This window comes from Coenobita brevimanus, chromosome 111, assembly GCF_032717465.1.
Source record: "Coenobita brevimanus isolate Jiangsu-jjx chromosome 111, ASM3271746v2, whole genome shotgun sequence".
NCBI classification, from domain to species: Eukaryota; Metazoa; Arthropoda; class Malacostraca; order Decapoda; family Coenobitidae; genus Coenobita; species Coenobita brevimanus.
In genome coordinates, this window is record NC_137064.1 from 18,359,384 (window position 1) to 18,385,372 (window position 25,989).

General features: G+C 37.9%; 1 protein-coding gene and 2 pseudogenes across 1 annotated transcript in view; 1 reads left to right on the forward strand and 2 right to left on the reverse strand.

Annotated features, from left to right (window-relative positions):
• LOC145417830 (uncharacterized) overlaps window positions 1–25,989 on the reverse strand; it is a 138,166-nt gene that overhangs the window by 97,396 nt on the left and 14,781 nt on the right. The gene's annotated exons all lie outside the window — the stretch shown is intronic.
• Window positions 21,026–22,856, forward strand: LOC145417885 (ATP synthase subunit a pseudogene; annotated as a pseudogene).
• On the reverse strand, window positions 23,054–24,851 carry LOC145417741 (NADH-ubiquinone oxidoreductase chain 5 pseudogene; annotated as a pseudogene).

Sequence of the window (25,989 nt, forward strand, 5' to 3'; positions counted from 1 at the left end):
AAGCTTGTAGTCCCGTGTATTAAATCACTTTCATCATACATATCCTTACATTTATTAATTGTTTTGGCACACATTATTTCATTCGATAGTGCATTCCACTGATCAATTGCCCCATTAGAGAAACTGAATTTCCTTACGACTTTATCACTTCTCTTTTCTTAAAGTTTTTTGCAGTGTCCTCTTGCTGATGCTTCCCCATAGGTTATATACTCATTTATGTCTATTTTCTCTTTCCCTGAAACACATTTGTATAGCATAATCATGTCTCCTCTTTTCCTTCTCTCCTGTAGTGTTGTCAGATTCAATTTTTCTAGTCTTTCTTCGTTGCTTAGATCTCTTAAGCTTGGTACCCATCTTGTGGCGGTCCTTTCAACTTTTTCAATCGTATCTATGTGTTTCTTGAGATGAGGATTCCAGACTACTGACGCATACTCCAGGGTTGGTCTGGTAAATGATGTTCTTATATTTCTCAGCATGTCTTGATTTATGTATGTGAATGCTATTTTCATATTAGCAAGCTGTGTATACGTGTTCCGTATCTTCTCACTGATGTGGTTAGCCGGAGATAGTCAGTTATTGATAACCACTTCTATCTCCTTTTCTCTTCCTCATATGTGTCGGGTTTTACTTCCTAATTTATAATCCCAATCTGGTCTTTTTCCAATTTTACCAGACTTAATTGCATGACACTTGTCCACATTGAATTCCATTTGCCACATACCGCCCCATTCATGAAGTTTATTTAATTCTTCTTGTAGCTCTCTACAAGCGTCTTGTATCCTCCTTGATGGTACATTTTCCATAAAAGTCTTTGGTGCAGTACTCTGTCAAATGCTTTCTTCAAATCTAGATTGATACTGTCCACCCACCCTTCTCTTTTCTGTAATGTTTCTGCAACTCTATCATAGTAGCTTATTAGGTTAGTAACACACGATTTTCCCTTTCTAAAACTAAACTGCCTTTTTGTTATCATATTGTGTTCTTCTAGGTAGTTTACCCAAACTTTTCTTATCAGCTTTTCTAATAGCTTACAACACTGGTTAGTGATACTGGTCGGTAATTAAGTGGATTTTATCTATTACCTTTCTTGAATATGGGATCAATGTTTGCTTTCTTCCAATTATCAGGTACCATAGTTTACCTTGTCCCAAGGATTCCTTGAATACTAAATATAATGGTCTACTTAACTCTTTTGCACATTCATGTAGCACCCAACATGAGATTTCGTCAAGAGAATATGCTTTTCCTTTGTCTAATTTACTTAACTCCTCCTGTATTTCTTTTTCTGATATTTGTGTATCTGATAATATGTGTGGGTATGCTTGTTCCATATTATCTCTCTCAAAATTATTTTCGTCTGTAAAAACTGATTGGAAACTTTTATTTAGTGCTTCACAACTATCTTTCTCTTTTGTATAGATCATCCTGTCGTCCGAAATGGACTGTATCTTATCTTTAACTTTGGTTTTACGTCGTATGTAGCTGTAAAATAGCTTCGGTTGATCACTACTTTTATTTATAACGTCTTCCTCAAACTGTCTTTGGGCTTCTTATCCTTGTATAATCGTTTCTTGCCTGTTTATAGGTATTATTTGCCATCTCACTATTGTATCTTCTGTATCTATTCTACAAGTGTCTTTTTCTTTTGATTTTTTACATTCTGTATTAAACCTTTTCCTTAATTTCTTTTCTGTTTCTTTGTGCTGTGGGGTGTAATTTTAGACCCCTATTTCATAAGTTCTCAGATTTTTCTGCATAGAACATTTAACTCTTGTCCTTTAAGCTCCTTTTCCCAATCTGTTTCTAAGAAGCATTTCTTTAGGTCATGGTAGTTTCCCTTTCTGTAATTTAGGCTCTCTAATTACTGTTAACTCTGTCATATGCAATTCTGAAGTTGCAATTTAATACTGCATGGTCGTTTTTGCCGAATGGAGGGTGATACACTATACTGTCAGTATCATTTTCTTGCCAAGTAAATATAACATCCAGTATTGATGGATCATCAAGTCCTCTTATTCTGGTGCATTCCTTTACATGTTGTTAGGAAAAACTCCTCAACAAGGTTCAGGAGCTTTTGGTCCCAACAGCTTTCATAGCTTCTTACATCTAGAGTATTCCAATTTATATTTGTACTGAAATCTCCAGTTAATATAATTCTCTCAGATTTCTCTTCAATTATTGTAGTAATGTTCCTAAACTCTGAATTGTACTCTCTGTCAGGTCTTCATATACGCCTCTTTCCCAAGTGTTTGTTCTGGGTGGTATGTACAAGTTTGCCATAATTAATCTCCCTTCAGATGTAATAATCTCTACTGCAATCAGTTCTACTTGTGAGGGTATATCTAGTTCTGTTTCTCTGACTTGTACATTTTTCTTTATTAATATAATAATTCCTCCTGCTTTTTTTAAATTCCTATCTCTCCTCCACATACTGTATTCCTCTAAGTTTAGGATATCGTTTGATATCCTTGGGGTTAACTTTGTTTCAATTAGGCAAATACTATGTGATTCCTTTTCTTTGGTATAATCTTTCATCTCTGATAATTTAGATACCATTCCATCTAGATCTGAGTACACCAACTTAATGATCTTGTTTACATACTTGGCATAGCTTGAGTCTGTTACCTTCCTTTTTTTTTTTTTTTTTTTTTTTAATTCCCTGCTGGTTACGTACTACTTTCGTACATGCAATCCAATGACTTTGTAAACAAATTTACTCTTCTCTTCCTCTGATCTTTTCTTTCTTTCTTTTTTTTTTTTTTTGCTTCCTCCCTCTTCTCCCTTAGTGTACCCAATTCCTCTTGAGTTAGGCATCTTTTTACCCATACTTTTTTAAATTCCTCTTGTTTCCATGAGTTTGTTGGCATTTTTTAATATTTCATCTACAGTGTTTGTACACTGGAGTGTTATTTTCGGAGGCCTTGACTTACTTCTCTCATATTTCCCTAACCTTTTATGTTCTATATCTTTCTCACACATATCCTCTGATACTTGCTGCAGTATGTTCATTATAATTTTCATCTCCTTTTTCTCCCCTGAGATTCTGTTTTTTATTTCTTCTTCACCTCTGCCACTGATTACTACGGATTTGTTAATCTCTACAGCTTCGCTGACTAGTTTTGGGTTATTCTTTATCATTTCTTTCACTTCCTTCTTCCCTTCTACCCTTGTATCTAATCATTCTTTACTTTCGCCATTTCAGCATATGTATTTTGTACCTTGGTAATTTCTCACTATTCCATTTACCTGTGTTATTTCTCTTCAGTGTTACTACTTTGATCTGTCAGACTGCCTGCTTGCCTGATTTTCTCTGTATCGTGTGTGTGTGTGTGTGTGTATGTGTGTGTGTGTGTGTGTGTGTGTAACAAAGCAGAAACAGTCTTGCAGGGGCAGGCAGTCCAGAGATTTTGATCAACTGTTCAACTCGGGCCAAATATAGTAAACGGACTTCAGTATTATTAAATGTAAAGTGATAAACACTGGCAACTAAAAAGTAAGGGCCAGTTGCTCGACTAGCATAAATAACGTTCAACATGATAGTGTAAACCATGAAAAACACTTAGGTGCTATGATGACCCCTGATTGGAAACGAAGACAACAGTGTACAGAGGCTGTTAAAGTAATCAATAAACTGGTTGGACTGATAGGTAGAATGTTCGAATATAAATTGGAAAATATTGTCCTCACTCTGTATAATTCCTTAGTACGTCCATACTTGGAGCATTGTGTCCAGCTCTGGTCGCATTACTATAAAAAAGGGCATATAGAAGCTTGAGAGACTACAGCTAAACGTGAGAAAAATAAGACCATCACTGAGAAATAAACCATGTGAGGAATGATTAGAAGAGTTGAATGCGTTCACCTTAAATAAGCACAAAGTATGGGATTTAATTCAATAAAACGTTCAAAGGACATGATAATTTGGCTGTCAAAATGTGCAGTGGTTATGGTGTACTTGGTTATAGTGGTTTTCTTTATCAGTGCATGATGAAAATCTGCACTTCTTCCGTTAAGCGCATTCTTTGGCTAAAACTTGTTATTGCGCGCCTAAGATGGTTTCTGCTCACAATGATAGTACAGTGTCTGTGATGATGCAGTGTCTGTGGTTTCTGATGGCTCTAAGGGATTCAAAGATGAGGCCCTACTCGAGGAGTTAATCCCAGGCGGTAGGGAACACTAACTCTCCACCCAATAGCCTCAGAAACCCTTTTCTCATGCCCATCTCAAGTCTCTCTGCAGTATGTTTCTTCCTTACTGTGCCCTTTTCATAACTTTCTGTTAACCTGTCACGTCCCGAGCACTTTCGCACCTCCAACACCCCCCAGTCCCGAGCATTTTTGGAATGTTTTTTTTTTTTGGCTAAAACCTCCGCTTTTGGTGAGAAACATCGAAAATTCATAGAGAAATCGCTCACCTGAGGTTTTAAATACTCGATACAGGTAGGAGTACCTTCTTACCTTACAGGGTTTTCTATCAGGCTGGCTGCAAAGAAAACGAGTTCTATGGGAGGATAACTATTCCACACCACTCATAAACGGTATGTATTTATTTATTTGGTACGAATTTATATGTAGTATGAGAGTATATTGGTTTTCAAACAGTAATACCGTATAGGCATTATAAGCATTGTACTCACTAACTCATCATCATTCCTGACCTTCTTTTGCCACATTATCTGATCATCATTTCTGACTTTCTTCCTCTAATGCTATGTAAACTTTGTCCTACACATTGTCATCGATTAGGGAATCACTCTGGCCCTGAATGTCTTTATTGGCCAGGTCACTGGTAACATGTGAATTGCCTAGACAATGGGGGGGGGAGGTTATGCAGTGTAAGGCATTGTACCTGCTCGGCATCTTGTAGAGGAATAGAGGAAGGTGTCCCGTGTATACGTAGCAAAAATCACACGTGAAAATTGAAAATTGTGCAAATTAGGGACCTTGCAATTGCACGACGTACCAGTACGTCGTCAGGAATGGCAAATGCAAAATGTTGCAACGTACCCATACGTTGACGGGACGGGGTGGGTTAACCTAACCATGCCAATGTGTGCTTCCGATACATCAGTATGTATGCATTTAGTGGGTCTAAAATGTCGTAAAATGGAAAATTTGGGCTTCCACTTGAGATGACTAGTATCATTTAGAATCAGTCCCATAGGTTCTGTGTATATCGCACATTTCCGTTATCATGTGCCGTGTTAGGGAGTAAATATGTGCGATAACCAAGAGATCAATGTACTGCACGTTACAGTAGATCAGTCGAGTTACACTAGAAGCATGGACATAGCATCGTTGGCAAGAGTTTCTATTCACATGAAGCTAAGCACTTCTTCATTAGGGTTGGACATATATGGAACAAGTGTCCTCCTTATGCGGATAACTGTGATACAGTAATAGGATTTAAAATCTGCTTGGAGAAGTGTTTGGCATTAATCCCTGGCTAAGCATGTTCATTTCTGAAGAATAAATGTATGAATTAAGATGTCTTGCAGTTCAAAACATGAAGGACGTATTAGTAACCACAGAAAAACAACAATATGTTTAATAATAAGAAAACGATTTCTTTTCATCCTGTCTTTTCACATTTTCATGACTGCTTTTCTATGCTGCATGATGCCCTTCTCACATTTCCTCCCGGCCTTAGCGTAAGAATTTGGTGGGTGTGGGGAGCTTTTTTGCTTTCCTATCCTTTTTTTGGGTCAGATAGAATAGTTAATGTAGTTATACCCAAGCCTGTAACAAACAACCTTGAAACGACAAATAAATTTGTTGATGTTTGCATTCGTCTGTACTCCCTTTGTACTTGTACTATCTGGAAGTGTACATTCTGTCTAACGCCCAATACAACACCCTGGAGACTATGAAGGAGGTGGTGACCAAGCCAGCAGAGAGGTTGTCTGCTGTTCCTGTGGTAGCAGTTACGAATGCTGGCTGGGGCAGGGAATAGTTTAAGGATCTGAGTTTCATTAAAAACAGATTTTGCTAAACTATGATAAGTCAGCTGCTAATACATTTACATCTTTCCTGTATGACACAGCCCTAGCATGGATTCAGTATGGATGGTGGGTGTTAGCGCACAAGTGGTGACATGTGGAAGTTTATGGTATTAACGAAGACTTCTGGGCCTTAGGGAATGGGGTGTAGAGATATGCCCAGAGTGAGAGCATTGAAAAACAACAACAGTGCTGTACAGTACTTACAGCTCACTTACACTGAATCGAAAGTCCTTCCTGCAAGAGAATATCTTGATATAAGGGATATAATTCTATGCAGCAACCTGCATGGACATTCAAGACTCCCGGCATTACATGACAAAGCAACACAGAGCACAACTAGATACATAAAAATATCACCATACAGCCATTAACAGACCCTTGTAAGCAACATCCCATCCTCAGACATTCCAACACTAGCAATGAAGAAACATCTACATACTCATTTCATGCATAGGAATATAAAACACTTCGGTCCAAAAACCTTACTTCAAGCCCCCCCTCCGGGCATCAATCAATCAAGCATGGGAAATGCTGCAGGGCACATAGCCTCGCTCACCCTCCAACCTCACCCACAAGGGTCACTTTGTGCAACCTTCCAGGCAGACTCTTCCTCCTCTAAGTATCTCCCGACAGAAGTGATCAACCTGCTCCAGTCATGAGTTACTTGACGTACTATGTGGATAATGGGCCTCGATTTAGTATCACTGAATAGTCGTTTGTCATGCGCCTAGTTGTACCAGCAATATCCCATGGTCCTGGGAAGACATTTAGTACCAAAGGAGTCAACTCGCTGCTTCAAGCCACTGTTTAGTGTCCATGTCTCAAACCCATAAAGTAAGACAGGGAACACCAGTGACTTGAAGATGCGTACTTTCGTCCTTCACAAATAATGACAGTGCCAAATACTTGAAGTGGGCGAATACATAACCCTGTAGACCAGCCCAGTGCAATGAGAGATCTTACTGTCTGATCTGCCAGTGTTATGGACCACACCACCAAGATAGGTGAATCTTTCCAAGACTTTTGTATCCTCACCACATGCTTGGAAATACTGACCTGCTTCATCCAACAAGCCACCAAATGCCTGGACCTTGGTCTTGGCCCAAGAGACCTTTAATCCCAGTGGCCTCACATTCTTGTGAAATTCCACGAGTGCACTCAGTAGTGTCTCCAGTGACTCCACTAGAGTAACTGCATTATCAGCAAAGTTAAGGTCTGTAATCGTAAAACTGCCAACTGATACCTCACAGTGACTTCAACTTACAGCCCAGTCCAGTACCCAATCCATACATATGTTGAAAAATGAGGGGGAAAGGACCCATCCCTGTCTTACACCAGAACTTACTGGGAAGAGTCGGATGTCTCCCCCCCCCCACACACACACACACTTGAAAGCACTCTCAGAGTTTGAGTACAGGCCAGCAGTCAGTCGGATTATCCCTGCTGGGATCCCACGGAGTCACAGGAGTTCCCATGGTACCTCCTGATTTATTGAGTCAAATGCCTTCTTGAGATCCAGATAAACAGCAAGGAGACCTTGTCGAAACTCAAGATGGCATTCCATAAAAACTCGAAGAGCTAGGCTATGGTCAAGAGTAGACTTCTTGGGCATGAATCCGGATTGCTCAGGCCTCTGGAACTTTAGCAAATTGTCCTGGATACACATCAGGAGAATGTGAGCAAGAACTTTGCCCAGCACACTAAGCATTGTTATGTCAGGACTCCATATTATAATAATACAACTCATAGCATGATAGACATGATAGATAGATAGATAGATAGACAGTGTAATAGACAGGAACATCAGCCAAGGTGTGGGAATAGGAAATGTGTCAGCAAGAGTCGACCAAAGGAAATGTGTTTGCGATTTCAGTGGGAAAGGAAATGTGTCTGCATTTCTGTAAGGAACGCCAGGCATGCACTATATCACCAGAAATCTACATACATACAGACACACGGGCTTCTCGAACATTCACATGTGTCTTGCACACGTGACACTAGCCTTCCTAGAGAAGGATGAAGGAGTTAGAGAGCAGAAAGAGGCTAGCCATGGAACCGAAAGGTTGTGGAGAGAGGAAGAGAGAAGAGGGGTCCAACTAGACTTAGCTAGTAAATTACGTTCCTGTGTAATACATATACTGCTCAACTTAAACTTGTCCTTGAAGGTAATAAACTACGATCAACAACCTGTATCCATCTTTAACTTCCCGTGCCTTCGACTACACGATAACTAGAACCAAATCTGAAGATTTACATATTAAATGGTCAAGATACTACATATCATAGTTGGTGGCAACAGTGGAACTGCTTTATCAATGCAAAAGAAGATAAACAAAAGACACAAGGATGTGATCCATACTGTAGACATCATCGGTCCCAAGGTATGGTCCCAGGGTCAATTGGGGTGCTTTCAAAGCTAGTATTCCGCTAGATGGCTCTACTGTTGCAGTAAACACATTCCCCGCTCTGTTTAAATAGCATATTTTTCTTTGTTAAATATCTATACTGTTGTGTGAAAATGTGAATCATGGTAATGTCATATGGCGAAATATAAATAATACAAATAGAACACGTATATATAACGTATCGTGAAGTGTTTATATTTATCATAAACGGAAATTAAAATATCACTGATGGCATGTGATGGCAACCCGTCCTTCCAGTGACCCTACATTATTTAATTTCTGCTACATTTAGTGCAAATTTGGTTCTTAATACATTGTCTGTTCAGACTGTAAAGTACGCCTAGTGGGTATCTAGACTCATCCAGTTTCTATGTGGGCAGAAATTTAATGTTGAGTAAATACTGGCATTCAACATTCTGCTCGCTTCCTTCACGCATGCGCACCACAAGACAGTCCCGTGTTTAAGTTTTTTCACGAGGGATGTCAAGTTTCCATGAAAAATTTTATTTTGATGCGTAATGTCACGGATTCACTCAGAGTAGAAACGAGCTATATTCATAACATTCGTCATTGGTTCATAAGTGACTATGTATAGGCAGTGTGTTTCACTGAACGATATCTTTGTGTAACTGTCATTCCCACATCTTGCCTCTCTAGCTGTTAACTAAGCTACGCCCATTTCTCATGTCCCTGTACCCAACGTTGGTTACATTACTGTCGTAAATGGACACACCCACAAACACACATAGTTCAGTAATGTGAGTTCCTGACTGTTGAGCTGAGAGAGAGAGAGAGAGAGAGAGAGAGAGAGAGAGAGAGAGAGAGAGAGAGAGAGAGACCTTCCCCTGCAGCTTCCTTGCACCATGAGTGAGTCATATTCATATGTATCATTGTAGCTTTTTGTAAATAACGTGTTACAGTGAAGTTTTGTCTTTTTCTGTTGAGAACTAGTGGTTATTTTAATTTTTACATTTCACCAAGTGCCTACCAAATAAATACCTTAAGGTCATCTTATCATCAATATCTCACACACATTGACCCCTCTTGGCAAGTCCCTAATGGTATGGTCATGTGAGAACTGTCTCCAGGCCACCTGTCCACACAGATATGTTTGTAAGATCTTCCACTGACTGAGTCAGAAGCTTGTGCACATACCAGTCCTCTTGACCTGGATGCAATCTCACTGGGGAAAGACATTTAAGCGGCTGCAGTAGTATTTACTCGTCATGTGTTCTCACGTTTGCATATATATATATATATATATATATAATCGTGAATACTGAACTTGACTCCGTGTGAATCTTGTAGATCACTTGGAGGCGATGTCTTGGCTTGTTTACCTTCCACAGTCGTCTGTCCTCGGTGAGACCTGGCAAAAAATGACGCGTAAACGATCTTGGTTTTGGGACGGTTCCTCAGACCGGATGATTTATGATGGTGAATGCCAGTATTTACTCAACATTAAATTTCTGCCTACATAGAGACTGGATGAGTCAAGATACCCACTAGGCGTACTTTACACTCTGAACAAACTATGTATTAAGAACCTAACTTGCACTAAATGTAGCAGAAATTAAATAATATAGGACCACTGAAATGGCGGATTGCCATCACATGCCATCAGTGATATTTTAACTTCAGTTTATGATAAATATAAACAATTCATGATACGTTATATATACGTGTTCTATTTGTATTATTTATATTACGGCATATGACATTACCATGATTCACAATTTCACACAACAGTGTAAATATTTAACAAATAAAATTATGCTTTTTAAACAGCGCGGGAATGTGTTTACTGCTACAGTGGAGCCATCTGACGGAATACTAGGCTTTTCAGAAGCACAGAGAAAATAATTTCTATATTCATATCAGGGGAAGGCCAAGTCACGACAGAAAATGATCAATCGTAAATCTACAGTTCACATAGGTGGCATGTTGGGAAGTGAGTGTATCTTGATACCAGCTGTATGTGAAGGTCCAACCGTTTAATTGTTCTTAGACACAGGCTCTCCATTGACTCTAATAACACAAGAGCAATTAGATAATTTTTTTTTTTTTTTTACCCATAGGAAGAAAGTAACTTTTCTGGAAGAATCTGATTTAGACTTATATACAGTAGATGGCAAACAAATTACAGTAAAAGGCATGATACGGTTAAACATCAGTTTCAGAGACTACAAGACCAATTTTTTTTTTTTTTTTTTATTGTTGAAAACTTAGCAATAAAAGCTGATTTGTTGCTAGGCTTACGATTCATGAGAAAAGATAAAATAACTTTACTCCCACATATGAGTGGAACAGACTTTAATAATGAATTCATAGAAGAATTACCGCTACCATCAGATTTCCCACCTATTAGTAAAACAGAACCAACAAGAATTGGAAATATTAGAAGCCTAAATAAACATACACAAACAGATGAGTGTATAGATCCACTCACACCACCTCCCCCAGCCCCCTGCACTAGAGACCGAGGTAACAGTACTGACTCATCAGTTTTTCCCACCCCCGTCTCACCAGTGATTTAATTATTCCTCCTAACTCATACATGAAAGTTACCATAAAGAGTAAACTGAAAGATAGCACTGTTTTTGTCTTGGAAAATTATGTAAAGTGAAAGGATTGTCAGTAGAAAACTGTCAGATGAATAACGATGGGCAAACTCAGATCCTGCTAATTAATCACATGAATGGGGAATTACAGTTGAAAAAGGGAACTTGTATAGTAACTATACTGAAAAATGTCCCGCCCTCGTGATGGCAATAACTTTAGCTGGAGTGTCAAGTAAGATAAAATCTACAGATAGAGAAAGCATAAAAGATAATTTAATTCACTCAGGTGAATTTGATGAAGAAACTGATTTGTTAAACCTGTTACAAAAACACAGGCAAACGGTAGCATTACCTGGAAAACAGTTAGGGTGTACTAAACTGATCAGTCACAAAATTAATGTGCACACAGACACACAACCTGTTCTTGTACCAGCCTATAGAGTCCCACAATCACAACGTACACTTGCAAACAAATATGTCGATGAAATGCTAAAAATTGGCATTATTGAGCAATCAGTCTCCCCGTGGAATACCCCACTATTTTTCGTGGCCAAACCAAATGAAGAAATGCGTGCAGTAGAAGATTACTATAAACTAAACAATCACACAATACCAGACTGGTTTCCCATACCATTGCCAAGTGACATCCTGCAAAATATTGGACCAAAAATTAATGCATTTTCCACAACAGATTTGCTTAATGGATATTATCAGATACCATTAGATGAGGACTCACGTAAATACACTGCCTTTTCCACAAATACAGGTCATTATCAGTACAAAAGAATGCCAGTAGGATTGAAGACAGCTCCAGGCACTTTTCAACGTTTGATGATTGTATTGTCCGGAATTCTAGGACAAGGAATATTCGTTTAACCTTGATGATATAATTATCGCAACGTACGTCATAAATGAACATCTCCAGAAATTAGACCAACTCCTACAAAACCTTGGTGATGCTGGTTTAAAAATTAAGCTGTCTAAATGTTAATTTTGATTTAAGGAAATAAAATTCTTAGGCCACAAACTGAATGCAAAAGGCATACACACATCCAATGATAAAATACTAGCAATGAAAGACTTCCCTGAACCAACTACTATAGACAAAGTTAGACAATTTTAGGTCTGGCAGGATATTATAGGACCTACAGTATACAACAATTCTCTCATATAGCTTTTCCTCTATTCAAACTACTCAAAAAAGATGCTATATTCAAATAGGAAGAAGAACAAAAACAAGCATTTAATGAATTAAAGGATAAACTCAAAAATGCCCCATGCTTGGCGTATCCTGATTTCACAAAACCGTTTATAATTTGTACAGACACATCTGTTAAAGGATTAGGGGCTGTCTTAATGCAAGAAAATAAGAAAGGAAAGAATCAACCATTTGCATTTGCCAGCAGACAAATAAAAGGTGCAGAAAAAAATTATTGCACTACAGACTTGAGGCACTTGCAGTAGTCTTTGCATTACAAAAGTTCCGAGATATGATATATGGTTACGAAATTCACTTATTCACTGACCATAAACCCCTAGTGGGTATTTTTAAAGAAAAACTCCTCTCTGTGAGGCGAGCAAGATGGGAATGCACAGTCGAAAACTACAATGTACACATTCATTACATTCAAGGCAAAATGAATCTAGTAGCTGATGCTCTATCTAGGAACCCGAATACACTTCCTGTCGCGGCATTAGATCTCTAAGGAAACATCCCAAACCATGATGAAATCAAGAAAGCACAGAGACTTGATCCAATGTGGTCTCAAGTTATATACAAGTTAGAAAGTGGAGATGACATACAATTACCCAAGCTACATGTACCACTCGAACAATTCACAATAATAAATAATGCCTTATACAGGATCAACCCAGGACAAATGAAATGCTGAAGAAATAATAAACAATTAGTGGTCCCTAATGACATGATACCCCAAGTATTACGAACAATACACGATAGCCCACATGCAGGACATCCGGGAAAGGACAGGACATTTAAACAAACCCAGCTGTTATATTACTGGCCATCATTACGAAAAGATATAAACAATCATATAGACAGATGCGAATCATGTGCGAAACACAAAGGGTACCCAATCACACCTGCTCCTATAGGTATTAACCCTGTACCACATCAACCTTGGGACGTTGTCTTGGTTGATTTACTCAAGTTGCCATTATCATACAATAATAACCAATACCTATTCGTAGCAACGGATCGTTTCTCGCGCTATGTAATCTTAGCCCCAGCAGAAACAGTAGCAAAGGCAATAATAGATAATGTAAAATGTCGCTTCACTACCCCAAAGGTACTAATAAGCGATAATGGAGGTGCATTTAATTCTGATCTCTTACAAGAAAAATGTAAACAATACAATATCAATAAGGTTAACGTTTTAGCCTATCATCCAGCATCCAGTGGGTTAGTAGAGAGACAAAACAAAAAATTATTAGATGTACTACGACACATTCTCAATGAAAATTATGAAAGCTGGGATGATTGGATTCCCAGAGTAGAAGCATCAATTAACGGATCTATAAATAAGTCTGTATGAGACACACCACATTTCATTATAAATGGGACGGATAAAAAATTACCATATGAAATTCTAGGTGAAAATCTGCCCATATACAACTACAATGATTACCCCAAACTCCGTTTACGTGAATTCCAGGACATACATAAGAGAGTGAACAAACAATTATCGATGTCCAAGGAAGAAATGATGAAGGCATTAAATAAAAAGGCAAAAGAATCGCCTATCAACTTTGAGACATTGTCTATGGTATCATTCATATGAGAGACAAAAAATTATCCCCGAAATTTGAGGGCCCATACAGAGTAATCAATAAGACAGGAAACAAAGTTGTAATTAGGTCATTGTCAAGTGGCGAAGAAAAAGAAATTCATGTTGATCATTTAAAAACGGTACCAAGGGAATTAGCCAGCAATTATACAACTTCAGAAACCACCGAAAAAACGAAAATTACTCATAAGACGAATCAAGAAGACAACAACATTTACAAAAATATATTAAGGTCGCATACCAAGCAAACATACATAGGTGCAACTGTTCTTAAAAATGTTACAGGACAGCATTTACACTATCTAGATATCGATTTAAACTCTTTCTATATGTGAAACAACAAACAAATTATTGTTCTCCATAAGCCAACCGTAACACACATCATCACTATCATCAACCACAGCATGACTGGATTATGAAATTAATAGATAATAGATTTTTTTTTTCGGTAAGTAACGATGAAGGAACTAATATCATGGATTCTCCTCTACACGGCAATAGGATACGCTCACTTAGACCCTCAACATATAGTACGGCAAGGATGCCTCATAGCTCCAACGGCCACGACGTCAGTTGTGAAAGATGTGATGAGTATGAAATAAGCTTAGACTGTTTATACGAATTACCTACTTATTTAGAGAATATTGCCAAACCAATGAGAACCCTGGACTTCATGATAGGAGGCCATGTTTCACAAACACATAACACAAAGGAAGTGATTGAAATAGTGAAGTTAGCGAAATGGAAAATAGAACAGGCTAAGTCAATAATGCTCATCATGGTCCAAGATCTCCCGTCTCATGGAACAGAGATATTGAATGAAACGAACAACATCACACATGCTCGCCAAAGACGTGGTTTGTTTGACGACCTGTTCACTGTGTATCAAATATACCCCTTCCCATCTAAGAATAATAACACCTTGGTCATCATCAATATCGACACAGACACCAAACTCAGCATGGTCTTCAAGAGACGGAACACTGTCATTTTTGCCAGTGAATCAACGATTGAATGAAAGTGCCGTACATCCTTACATGCTGTTCACCTTTGTCTTGCGTACATCTTCACGTTTCAGCCTACTAGAACAGTCCCTTGTGAAATAGCTATCATAAGGAATCACGACATTCATCACCACTGCAACTTCACTTTTAGTCCAGATAAGCTTATACACCATCAGCGCATCGGACACACAGTTTTTTTTTTATTTCACTCATAATACATCAGTTTACATAATCTGTCCAGGTATACCACCATTTCATACTTCAGGATCATGATTATACATAGGACCAGACTACTGTGCAGTACTTACTCCATCCATGTCCACTTTATCCACCATCAATCACTACGCCATTCTCAGTCATACACACAAACATTTCCACCCTCTGCCTAATATGGACATAAACATGAGCACACGTACTAAGTTGACTTCACCTAAGTTTGAAACTATGCAACTAATCAATGAAACAATGAAACCCTGGGAAGATTTGAATTTGAGTATGTTCAACCCATATTATGTGTATAGCCCAGCACCTACTGTCTTTATAATCTTCTCTATTGTATTTGCAGTGCACAGAATGCATGCAAGAATTGAAAACTTGGAGTCAGTATTTACTGGAGGAAGAGTAAACATTCAAGTCAGACCCCCTGAATGAAGTGTAAATATTTTCTATATATTGTTAATCTTATTATAAAAAAGGGGGGGGGGCACAACAATTGAATTAATATTATCATTATATCTATATAAAATGCAAATTTATTAGTAACTCTTACTATAATCTTAACTTTGAACTATTTTTTGTATATATGTGCCTATTATACATACACATTTTACAATATGTTATACAATATTCCACACTCAGTTTAACTACAGTGCATTTGCTCCATTATGTATACAATATATTTACAATGTAACATGTTTCTTGAATATTATTAGATCATTACAGTCTTATCATGAATATTATGTCTATTCAGTATTTTAATCAGTATTATGTATTAATTGATTAGAGCATGTCAATGATGAATGCTGTCGGAGGATCGTCAGCTGGCATGACCGAACGTTGTCAGGACTACATATTATAATAATACAACTCATAGCATGATAGATAGATAGATAGATAGACAGTGTAATAGATAAAAACATCAGCCAAGGTGTGAGACAAGGAAATGTGTCAGCGAGAGTTGACCAAAGGAAATGTTTGCGATTTCAGCGGGAAAGGAAATGTGTCTGCATTTCTGTAAGGAACGCCAGGCGTGCACTATGTCACCGAAAACGCCACATACACACAGACACACGGGCTTCTCGAACATTCACATGTGTCTTGCACATGTAACACTAGCCCTCCTAGGGAAGGATGAAAGAGTTAGAGAGCAGAAAGGGGCTAGCCATGGAACCGAAAGGTTGTGCAGAGAGGAAGAGAGAAGAGGGGTCCAACGAGACTTAGCTAGTAAATTACGTTCCTGTGTAATACATACACTGCTCAACTTAAACTTTTCCTTGAAGATAATAAACTACAATCAACAACCTGTATCCATCTTTAACTTCTCCTGTCTTCGACTACATGATAACTAGAACAAATCTCAAGATTTACATATTATATGGTCAAGATACCACAGTTATACCGTGGTAGATTCTACAGTTACACTGGTCTCCTTTTCTTTCCAGATACGGGTGACAAAACCCTTTGTTCTGTCAGGAGGAATTATACCAGTCTGCCTAACGGCTTCTATGGCTGCATGTAACCCCCTGATTATGGCTTTGCCCCAAGCTTTGATCAATTCTGCTGGGATGTCACAAACACCAACTGCTCTACCACTTTTCAACCTAGCCACTGCCTTATTTATTTCATCTAGAGAAGGCATGGCTTCATTAGTTGGTGGGATAGCAAACAATGGTAGTACACCACCCGATGGAAGCTCTCCACTGGGAGCCTCAGCCATATACAGCTGCTCAAAGTACTCAGCCCAACGACCTCTACACTCAATTGCCCCCGACACGAGCCGTCCATCATGTAGATGGAGTATAGCTTCCTCAGGGCTCAGTAGGTTGGTCGAAGGTCATTTGCATGAGAACGGCCTTCCACCTCCCCAACAATTTCCTTAACATACCTCCCCTTGTCCCTTCTCAGTGAAACTCATGCCCGTCAAGACAGAAGTCTGTGCTGTTTCCAATCCCCAGCCTGGCTGGCAACACGACTCTCCTCAACTGTGGTCAGCATCCCCTATGAGATGAATCCCCTCCTTGATCTCAGGTGGTCTCCAATACACTCATCAGCAGCTGCCAGGGTAGCACAATTAAAGGTATCCCATCGTTCAACAGGATCCCTAGCAGTACTGAGCACTTCAAACCGCTGTGAGACTGCCACTGCATACTCATATACATACTCCTCATCCCTGAGTTTCTCAACTTGGAGCCTTTTTATGGTGGCATCTTGAGAATCTCTCAGTTTTGATTTGTAGCCGTATAATAGCAACAACAAGTTTGTGATCAGCAGCAAAGAACTCTGCACTCCTGAAAACCCAGAAATTTTAAAGGATCCTCTAGCGAATACCTACAACATCCACCTATCCCGACATCCACGTATCAGAAGTATCTAGTATTTTACTTTTATTGAAAGCTTTGAAGGCTTTTAGTTTGATTAACTTAAAACCTTTAGTTGGGTTAAGAATATATGGTAGGGAATTTCACCTTATCTTAGAAGATCAAAACTTCTTGTGCTTATACACTAACATATATGTTAAATCTCAGTGAATACTCACATTTTTAGATTTGCAATCTAACGTCTTAACAATTCCACTATGAGATTTATAATGCAACGGTGGTTTTTCTCAACAAATCATAAGGATATTGGAACTTTATATTTTGTCTTGGGGGCTTGGGCTGGAATGGTCGGGACTTCTTTAAGATTGGTAATTCGGGCTGAATTGGGTCAGCCGGGAAGCTTGATTGGGGATGATCAGATTTATAATGTAGTAGTGACTGCTCATGCTTTTATTATGATTTTCTTTATAGTTATGCCTATTATAATTGGTGGTTTTGGGAATTGATTGGTTCCTTTGATGTTAGGTGCGCCGGATATGGCATTTCCTCGTATGAATAATATGAGGTTTTGGTTGTTGCCTCCTTCTTTGACTTTGCTTTTAATGAGGGGAATGGTAGAGAGTGGAGTTGGTACAGGTTGGACTGTGTATCCTCCATTGTCTGCGGCTATTGCTCATGCTGGGGCATCTGTTGACTTGGGGATTTTTTCCTTGCATTTGGCTGGGGTTTCTTCTATTTTAGGTGCTATCAATTTTATGACTACTGTTATTAATATGCGTCCGCGGGGTATGACGATGGATCGTATACCTTTGTTTGCTTGGTCGGTATTTATTACGGCTATTTTGCTTTTAATCTCTTTGCCCGTTTTAGCCGGTGCTATTACTATGCTATTAACAGATCGTAATTTGAATACTTCTTTCTTTGATCCAGCTGGAGGGGGCGATCCTGTTCTCTATCAGCATTTATTTTGATTTTTCGGGCATCCTGAGGTTTATATTTTAATTTTACCTGCGTTTGGGATGATTTCACATATTGTTAGTCAGGAGTCTGGGAAAAAAGAGGCTTTTGGGAGGCTAGGTATGATTTATGCTATGTTAGCTATTGGTATTCTTGGTTTTGTAGTGTGAGCTCATCATATATTTACTGTGGGGATGGATGTGGATACTCGAGCGTATTTTACGTCGGCAACAATGATTATTGCGGTTCCTACTGGGATTAAAATTTTTAGGTGGTTGGGAACTCTTCATGGAACGCAAATTAACTATAGACCTTCTATATGTTGGGGATTAGGGTTTATTTTTTTATTTACAGTAGGAGGATTAACGGGGGTTGTATTAGCTAATTCTTCAATTGATATTATTTTACATGATACTTATTATGTTGTGGCGCATTTCCATTATGTGCTCTCTATGGGTGCGGTCTTTGGTATTTTTGCTGGATTGGCACATTGGTATCCTTTGTTTACTGGGTTGGCATTAAACCCTAAGTGGTTGAAGATTCATTTTTGTACTATGTTTTTAGGAGTTAATATCACTTTTTTCCCTCAGCATTTCTTAGGGTTGAATGGGATGCCTCGGCGGTATTCTGATTACCCGGATGCTTATACGGCTTGAAATGTTTTATCATCACTCGGGTCTATGATTTCTTTAGTGGCTGTGTTGGGATTCATCATTATTATTTGAGAGAGAATGGTGTCTTATCGTGTGGTCGTGTTTTCGATGTATTTTCCTACTTCTATTGAGTGAAAACATGCTCATCCTCCTGCAGATCATAGATATATGGAAATTCCTTTAGTTTCTAATTTCTAAAATGGCAGATTAATGCACTAGGTTTAGGACCTATGAATGAGAATGTTATTCTCTTTTAGAACTAATTAATGGCAACTTGAGGGTATATAGGATTGCAAGACAGGGCTTCACCTCTTATGGAGCAGTTAATTTTTTTTCATGATCATGCGATAGTGGTTTTAATTCTTATTACAACTCTTGTGGGATATATAATGGCTAGGTTATTTTTTAATAGGTTTATTAATCGTTTTCTGTTAGAGAATCAGACAATTGAAGTGATTTGGACTGTTTTGCCTGCATTGATTTTAATTTTTATTGCTTTACCTTCGCTGCGGCTTCTTTATTTGTTGGATGAGGTTAATAATCCAAGTGTGACTTTAAAGTCTATTGGGCATCAGTGGTATTGAAGTTATGAGTATTCAGATTTTTCTCAGTTGGAGTTCGATTCGTTTATGGTTCCTACTGAGGAGTTAGGAGAGGCTGGATTTCGGCTTTTGGATGTTGATAATCGAGCTGTGTTGCCTTTCAATACTCAGATTCGGGTGCTGGTAAGGGCGGCTGATGTTATTCATTCTTGAACTGTTCCTGCTTTAGGGGTGAAAGTTGATGCTATTCCTGGTCGTTTAAATCAGATTAGTTTTTTAATTTCTCGCCCAGGTTTGTTTTATGGCCAGTGTTCGGAAATTTGTGGAGCTAATCATAGTTTTATGCCTATTGTGGTAGAAAGAGTTTCTGTTAAGTCTTTTTTGTCATGAGTTACATCTTCTGATGAAGCTTAGGTTGAATTTCACCAGATGACTGAAGTTTAAGTGTAGGTCTTTTAAACCTGTTATAGTATAATTACTTCTGGTGAGCAAAGTAAAAAGATAAGCTAAGATAAAGCTGATGGGTTCATATCCCATTTATGGGTATAATTCCCTCTTTTTAGTGGTAAAGGTGGTGTAGTTCTTAGTGAGGTTGACGCTGATAATGTCAATTTTGTAATTTAGATGTTACCTACACCTACGAAAGAAGTAGTTAATTAATTTATGTTAATTAAAAGGTTTTCTCTTTTGAATTTATTTTTCTTACCCTAATTTGTTGTTTTTTTCTACTTTAGTTTCGGGAACTTTGCTTTCTATTTCATCTTGTTCGTGATTTAGGGCTTGAGTTGGGTTGGAGTTGAATTTACTATCGTTTGTTCCTCTTATAATTACTAAAAGTAATCAGTATTCTTCGGAGGCAGCTTTGAAGTATTTTTTAATTCAGAGTTTGGGCTCTTCTTTAATTATTTTTTCGGCTTCTTTTATATTAATTTATTTCGGGGTTGCTTCTATTATTTTATTTTGTGCTCTAATTTTGAAATTAGGGGGCGCTCCTTTCCATTTTTGGTTTCCTCAAGTTATGGGTGGTTTGCTTTGGCCTCAGGCTATAATTTTAATGAGGGTTCAAAAGGTTGCTCCTTTGTTTTTATTATGTTATTTGGCTAGAGTGAGGATGATGGAAGTGTATTTTTCTGTGGCCAGGATGTTGTCGGCTGTTGTAGGTGCGGTAGGAGGTATTAACCAGACCTCTTTGCGTAAGGTGTTGGCTTTTTCTTCAATTAATCATATTGGTTGGATGCTTTCTTCTATTTTGGTAAGAGAAGTGACGATGGGTGTTTATTTTTTGTTTTATTCTGTGATTTCTTTATCTATTGTTGTTCTTTTCCATTATAAGCAAGCTTTCCATTTTAATCATCTTCTGACTTATAATTTTCCTGCTGAGGTGAAGATGTTAGTATTTTTTTCTTTGTTGTCGTTAGGGGGTCTTCCTCCTTTTACTGGGTTTGTTCCTAAGTGGTTAGTCATTCAGGAGTTGGTAGGGGCAGGTAATTTTGTTTTGCTGGTTGTGCTTCTTGGGTCTGCTCTTGTGACTTTGTATTTTTATCTTCGAGTATCAATTATGTCTTTGACTATCAGGACTCCTAGGTTGGTAATTTCTTTTGCGGATCAGCAGAGGTTCAAATGGGTTATGCCATGCTGTATGTTTGTTAATTTTTTTGGACTTTTAATTCCGTTTGTGATTATAATTGTTTGGTTGATTAGTTAAAAAATAACGTAAGTTTGTCAGGCTTAAGTTATCCTGTGAGGATATCATCCGATCCCTCAGATGGCTCCTATTTTGTGGCTGAATTTGGTTATTATGTTTTTAATTACGTTTATTGTTTTTATTGTAATGAATTATTATATTAGAGTTCCAAAAAAAATTGAATCTAGATCGGTGGAGATTGGGATTGTAGAAAAGATCTGAAAGTGATAGCAAGGTTATTTTCTATTTTTGAACCTTCCTCTGGTTTAATGGAGTTGGAATTAAATTGACTTTCTACTTTTTGGGGGTTGGTATTTCTGCCTTATATTTATTGGGTTTCTCCTTCTCGGTGGTCTGTTGTATGATATAAGTTGAATATAGCATTACATCAAGAGTTTAGGAATATTCTTGGGCCTAAATTACAAAGTAGAACTATTATTTTTGTTTCTCTGTTTTCGTTTATTGTTTTTAATAATTTTTTGGGTCTTTTGCCTTATGTTTTTACTAGATCTAGGCATTTAGTCATGACTTTGGGGTTAGCTCTTCCTCTTTGGTTGACTTTTATGATTTATGGTTGGTTTAATCATACTCAGCATATGTTTGCTCATTTAGTTCCTCAGGGAACGCCTGTGGTTTTAATACCTTTTATGGTACTAATTGAGAGTATTAGAAATATTATTCGGCCTGGGACTCTGGCGGTTCGGTTGATGGCTAATATGATGGCTGGTCATTTGCTGTTAACTCTTTTAGGGGGGACTGGCCCTTCACTAACTTCTTATTTTTTAGTTCTTCTATTTGTTGCTCAGGTTTTACTTCTTTTGCTTGAATTTGCTGTTGCAGTTATTCAATCTTATGTTTTTGCCGTTTTAAGAACTTTGTTTGCGAGAGAAATTAACTAATGGCATCATCACATGGACATCATGCTTATCATTTGGTAGAAATAAGACCGTGGCCTTTAACTGGGTCTATTAGAGCTATAATATTGACTACTGGGTTAGTTAAATGATTTCATCAGTTTAATATAGACCTTCTTGTTTTGAGGTTTGTTGCTGTTGTTTTGACTATAATTCAGTGGTGACGGGATGTAGTACGTGAAAGGACTTATCAAGGACTACATACTAGAGTTGTGGTTGCTGGATTGCGGTGGGGGATGATTTTGTTTATTGTCTCGGAAGTTTTCTTCTTTTTTTTCGTTTTTTTGGGCCTTTTTTCATAGAAGGTTGGCTCCTGCTGTGGAAATTGGTATGACTTGGCCTCCTAAGGGAATTGTTCCGTTTAATCCGTTTCAAATTCCTCTTTTGAATACTATTATTCTTTTGTCTTCAGGAGCTACGGTGACTTGGGCCCATCATGCTATTATGGGGTCCAACCATAATGAAGCTCTTCAGAGTCTTGGTATTACTGTGTTTTTAGGTGTTTATTTTACGGCTCTTCAGGCTTTTGAGTATTTTGAGGCTCCGTTTACTATTGCTGACTCGGTTTTTGGGTCTTGTTTTTTTGTAGCTACGGGTTTCCATGGTTTACATGTGATTATTGGTACTACTTTTTTGATGGTATGTTTATATCGTCTTTATATGTGTCATTTTTCTCCGACCCATCATTTTGGCTTTGAGGCTGCTGCATGATATTGGCATTTTGTTGATGTAGTTTGATTGTTTCTTTATATTTTTATTTATTGATGAGGTGGTTAAGAAATAAGTAAGTAGATTAGAAAGCGAAGTTTTGCACTTAGTTTCGGCCTAAGCTTTGACTATGTAGTCTCTAATTTTGGTAGAAGCCAAAGGAGAGGCTAATCACTGTTAATGATTGAAATGAAGTTATCTTCCTATCAAGAGAGGGCTTCTGTGGTGTAAGTATAACACGATACGTTTTCGCTGTATAGTTAAAATATTTTTTTAGAAGCTAGTCACTTTTAGATGTATTCACCTCTTTCGCAACTTCAACGCGATATTCTACAAATAAATTATAAAAGTAAATATTAAAGAATGAAAGTATAAGGGTTAAAATAAGGAAGATTTTTATAAAGGATTTAAAGTTTCTATCACTAATTATTTGATGTAGTTTGGACGAGTTTATTAATGTTTGGAAGATTCCTTGGCCTCCTCTGATTTCGGATCATCCCTTATCGATTGTTTTGGAGTAGTTTTGGCCTAGATTAAGGCTAGATTTTGATAGGTTGAAGGTAGATAGGAATGGTAGGAACCATATGGAACCTGAAAATACTACTAGAGGACAGAGGTTGAGCGAGTTTAGTTTAAAGTTTACGTTTATAATATTGAGTAGATAGCCTATTAGTCCCCCGAGGATTCTGATTGTTAGTACTAGGTTTTTTATAAGGGGAGAAAGGCAAATAGTGTAGGATTCTGGAAAAATTAGCCAAGATAATAGTGCTCCTCTGAGGATTGCTCCTCTTCTAAGAGCTAGTATAGGTGAGGTTATGATGGAGGATGAGTCGTCAATGTTTCTGAATCTAGCTAAGTTAAATTCTCCGGTTATAGAGTAAAAGATTAGGCGGAAGGTGTAGCATACTGTCAATATGGTTGCAAAGATGTAGAGAAATAGGATTACAGTATTGATTCATCTTATAAAGGCGATTTCTAGGATAAGGTCTTTTGAGTAGAATCCTGCTAGAAACGGGGTTCCGCATAATGCTAGATTTGCTAGGTTTATGCATATACAGGTTAGGGGCATGGAGGTCACTAGTCTTCCTATTAGCCGGATATCCTGGTATTCTTTTACATTATGAATTATGGCTCCGGCGCACATGAATAAGAGAGCTTTGAATAATGCATGGGTGAGAAGATGGAAGAATGCGAGGTCTTTAAACCCTAGGGCTAGGATTCTTAACATTACTCCTAGTTGTCTGAGGGTTGATAGGGCAATGATTTTTTTTAAGTCGTATTCGAAATTAGCTCCTAGACCTGATATAAATATTGTTAGAGATCTAAATAGTAGAAGGGTTGGTAAAGTTGTTTCTGATAATGCGGGCCTAAATCGGATGAGGAGATAGACTCCAGCTGTAACAAGGGTTGAGGAGTGGACTAGAGCTGACACTGGTGTTGGGGCTGCTATGGCAGCTGGAAGCCAGGCTGAGAATGGAATTTGGGCTCTTTTAGTTATTGCTGCTATAATAATAAGTCTTTTTATTAATAGCGTGGAGTTGTCATCCAGGTAAAGTACGTGGAAAATGAAATTTCAGCCTCCTTCAACGAATATTAAGGCAATTCTTAAGAGAATTGCCACGTCTCCGACTCGATTGGATAGGACGGTTAGTATTCCGGCGTTTGCGGATTTCTCGTTTTGATAGTAAATTACTAGAGCATATGATACTAATCCTAAGCCGTCTCATCCTAAAAGAATTCTAATTAAATTAGGGCTGATGATTAAAAAGATTATTGATAGAACAAAAGCTAAGACTAAGTATATAAATCGGTTTATGTTGGGGTCTCCTTCTATGTATCTTCCTCTATAAAAAAAGTACTATTGCTGAAATAAATATAACGAATCCTATGAATATTAGAGATATTCAGTCGAAAATGTATGTAGCAACGATAGAGGATGAGTTGATTCTTAGAATTTCTCATTCAATAACATAGCATGTTTTGTCGAATAGGCATAGTAGGGATATGAATAGTGAGATTAGGGAGAAGAATATTAGGAAGACTATCCTTGTTAAGTGTATCGAAATTTTTCAAATCATGGTTCAGGATAAGATTTTTATTTTTTTAGCGCCACAAACTAACGTTTTAGTAATAAACTACCCGAACGAGCTGAGTTGAAATATAGTTAGAATATAGGAAGGTGGTAAGGTTTGATTAGATGTTAGGTATAATCAGGTTCCTTTTTAGAATTAGGATATTTAGGGGAATTCAATGAAGTCTTAAAACTAGGTATTCTCGTACTTTTCCTGAGCAACAGGAGTATAGTGATCTAGAGAATACACCGTGTTCACCTAGTAAGAATTAGGTCAGGACATCACTTGTCCTTCCTCAGTTAGCAGCTTAGATTTCGGCTGGGTGGAAACGCAGACGAAAAGTGCCCCACTAGAAGAATAAGCCCACACATCATACACCTCTTAATGCCACACAAATACGGAGACAACAGCTACGGTGACGATCCCATAGAGGTAGTTGCTTACCATCGGTAGATGGGTCTGCTAGGCCAAGCAGACGGGCTGAGCAACAACAACAACCCATTTGTGGATTTATTAAAATATTTTACATGGTTTCATGTGTTAAACCAGATAAATGCTTCTTATCCATATGATTTTCATATCTGTAAATTCCATACCGAATTTGGAAGGCAGAACAGAGAGAGAGAGAGAGAGAGAAAGAGAGAGAGAGAAAGCATCCGTGCGTCATATGCTTACAGTCAATAACTTTACAGTTGTTAAACACACACACACACACACACACACACACACACACACACACACACACACACACACACACAGGTTGCTTAAATTATCTTTATGGCTGGTTTTGGCGTTAGAGTTATTAAAACAGCAATTGTAATAACTGTTCATAAAAATAAAAGCATTAAGGGCACAGTTTGGTGTGGCAGTTGCCTCCTTTCAAACATGTCTAGCCCTCCTATTATATGTAATAAGTACAAAAAATAATATTTCAAATAATTGTGAATGTAGAGATGGCCATGAGCGAAAAAAAAAAAAAAAAAAAAAAAAAACGGAACAAGGTGGAGACAATAAAACATGTAATCCCATCCTTGTTTTTTTTTTTTTTTTTTTCATACCTTTGTGCGCTGCATGGTTGGTTCATAGTTGTACCAATATCATGATACTTTTGGGGTACACTTATGCAACACTATAATGGTATGTG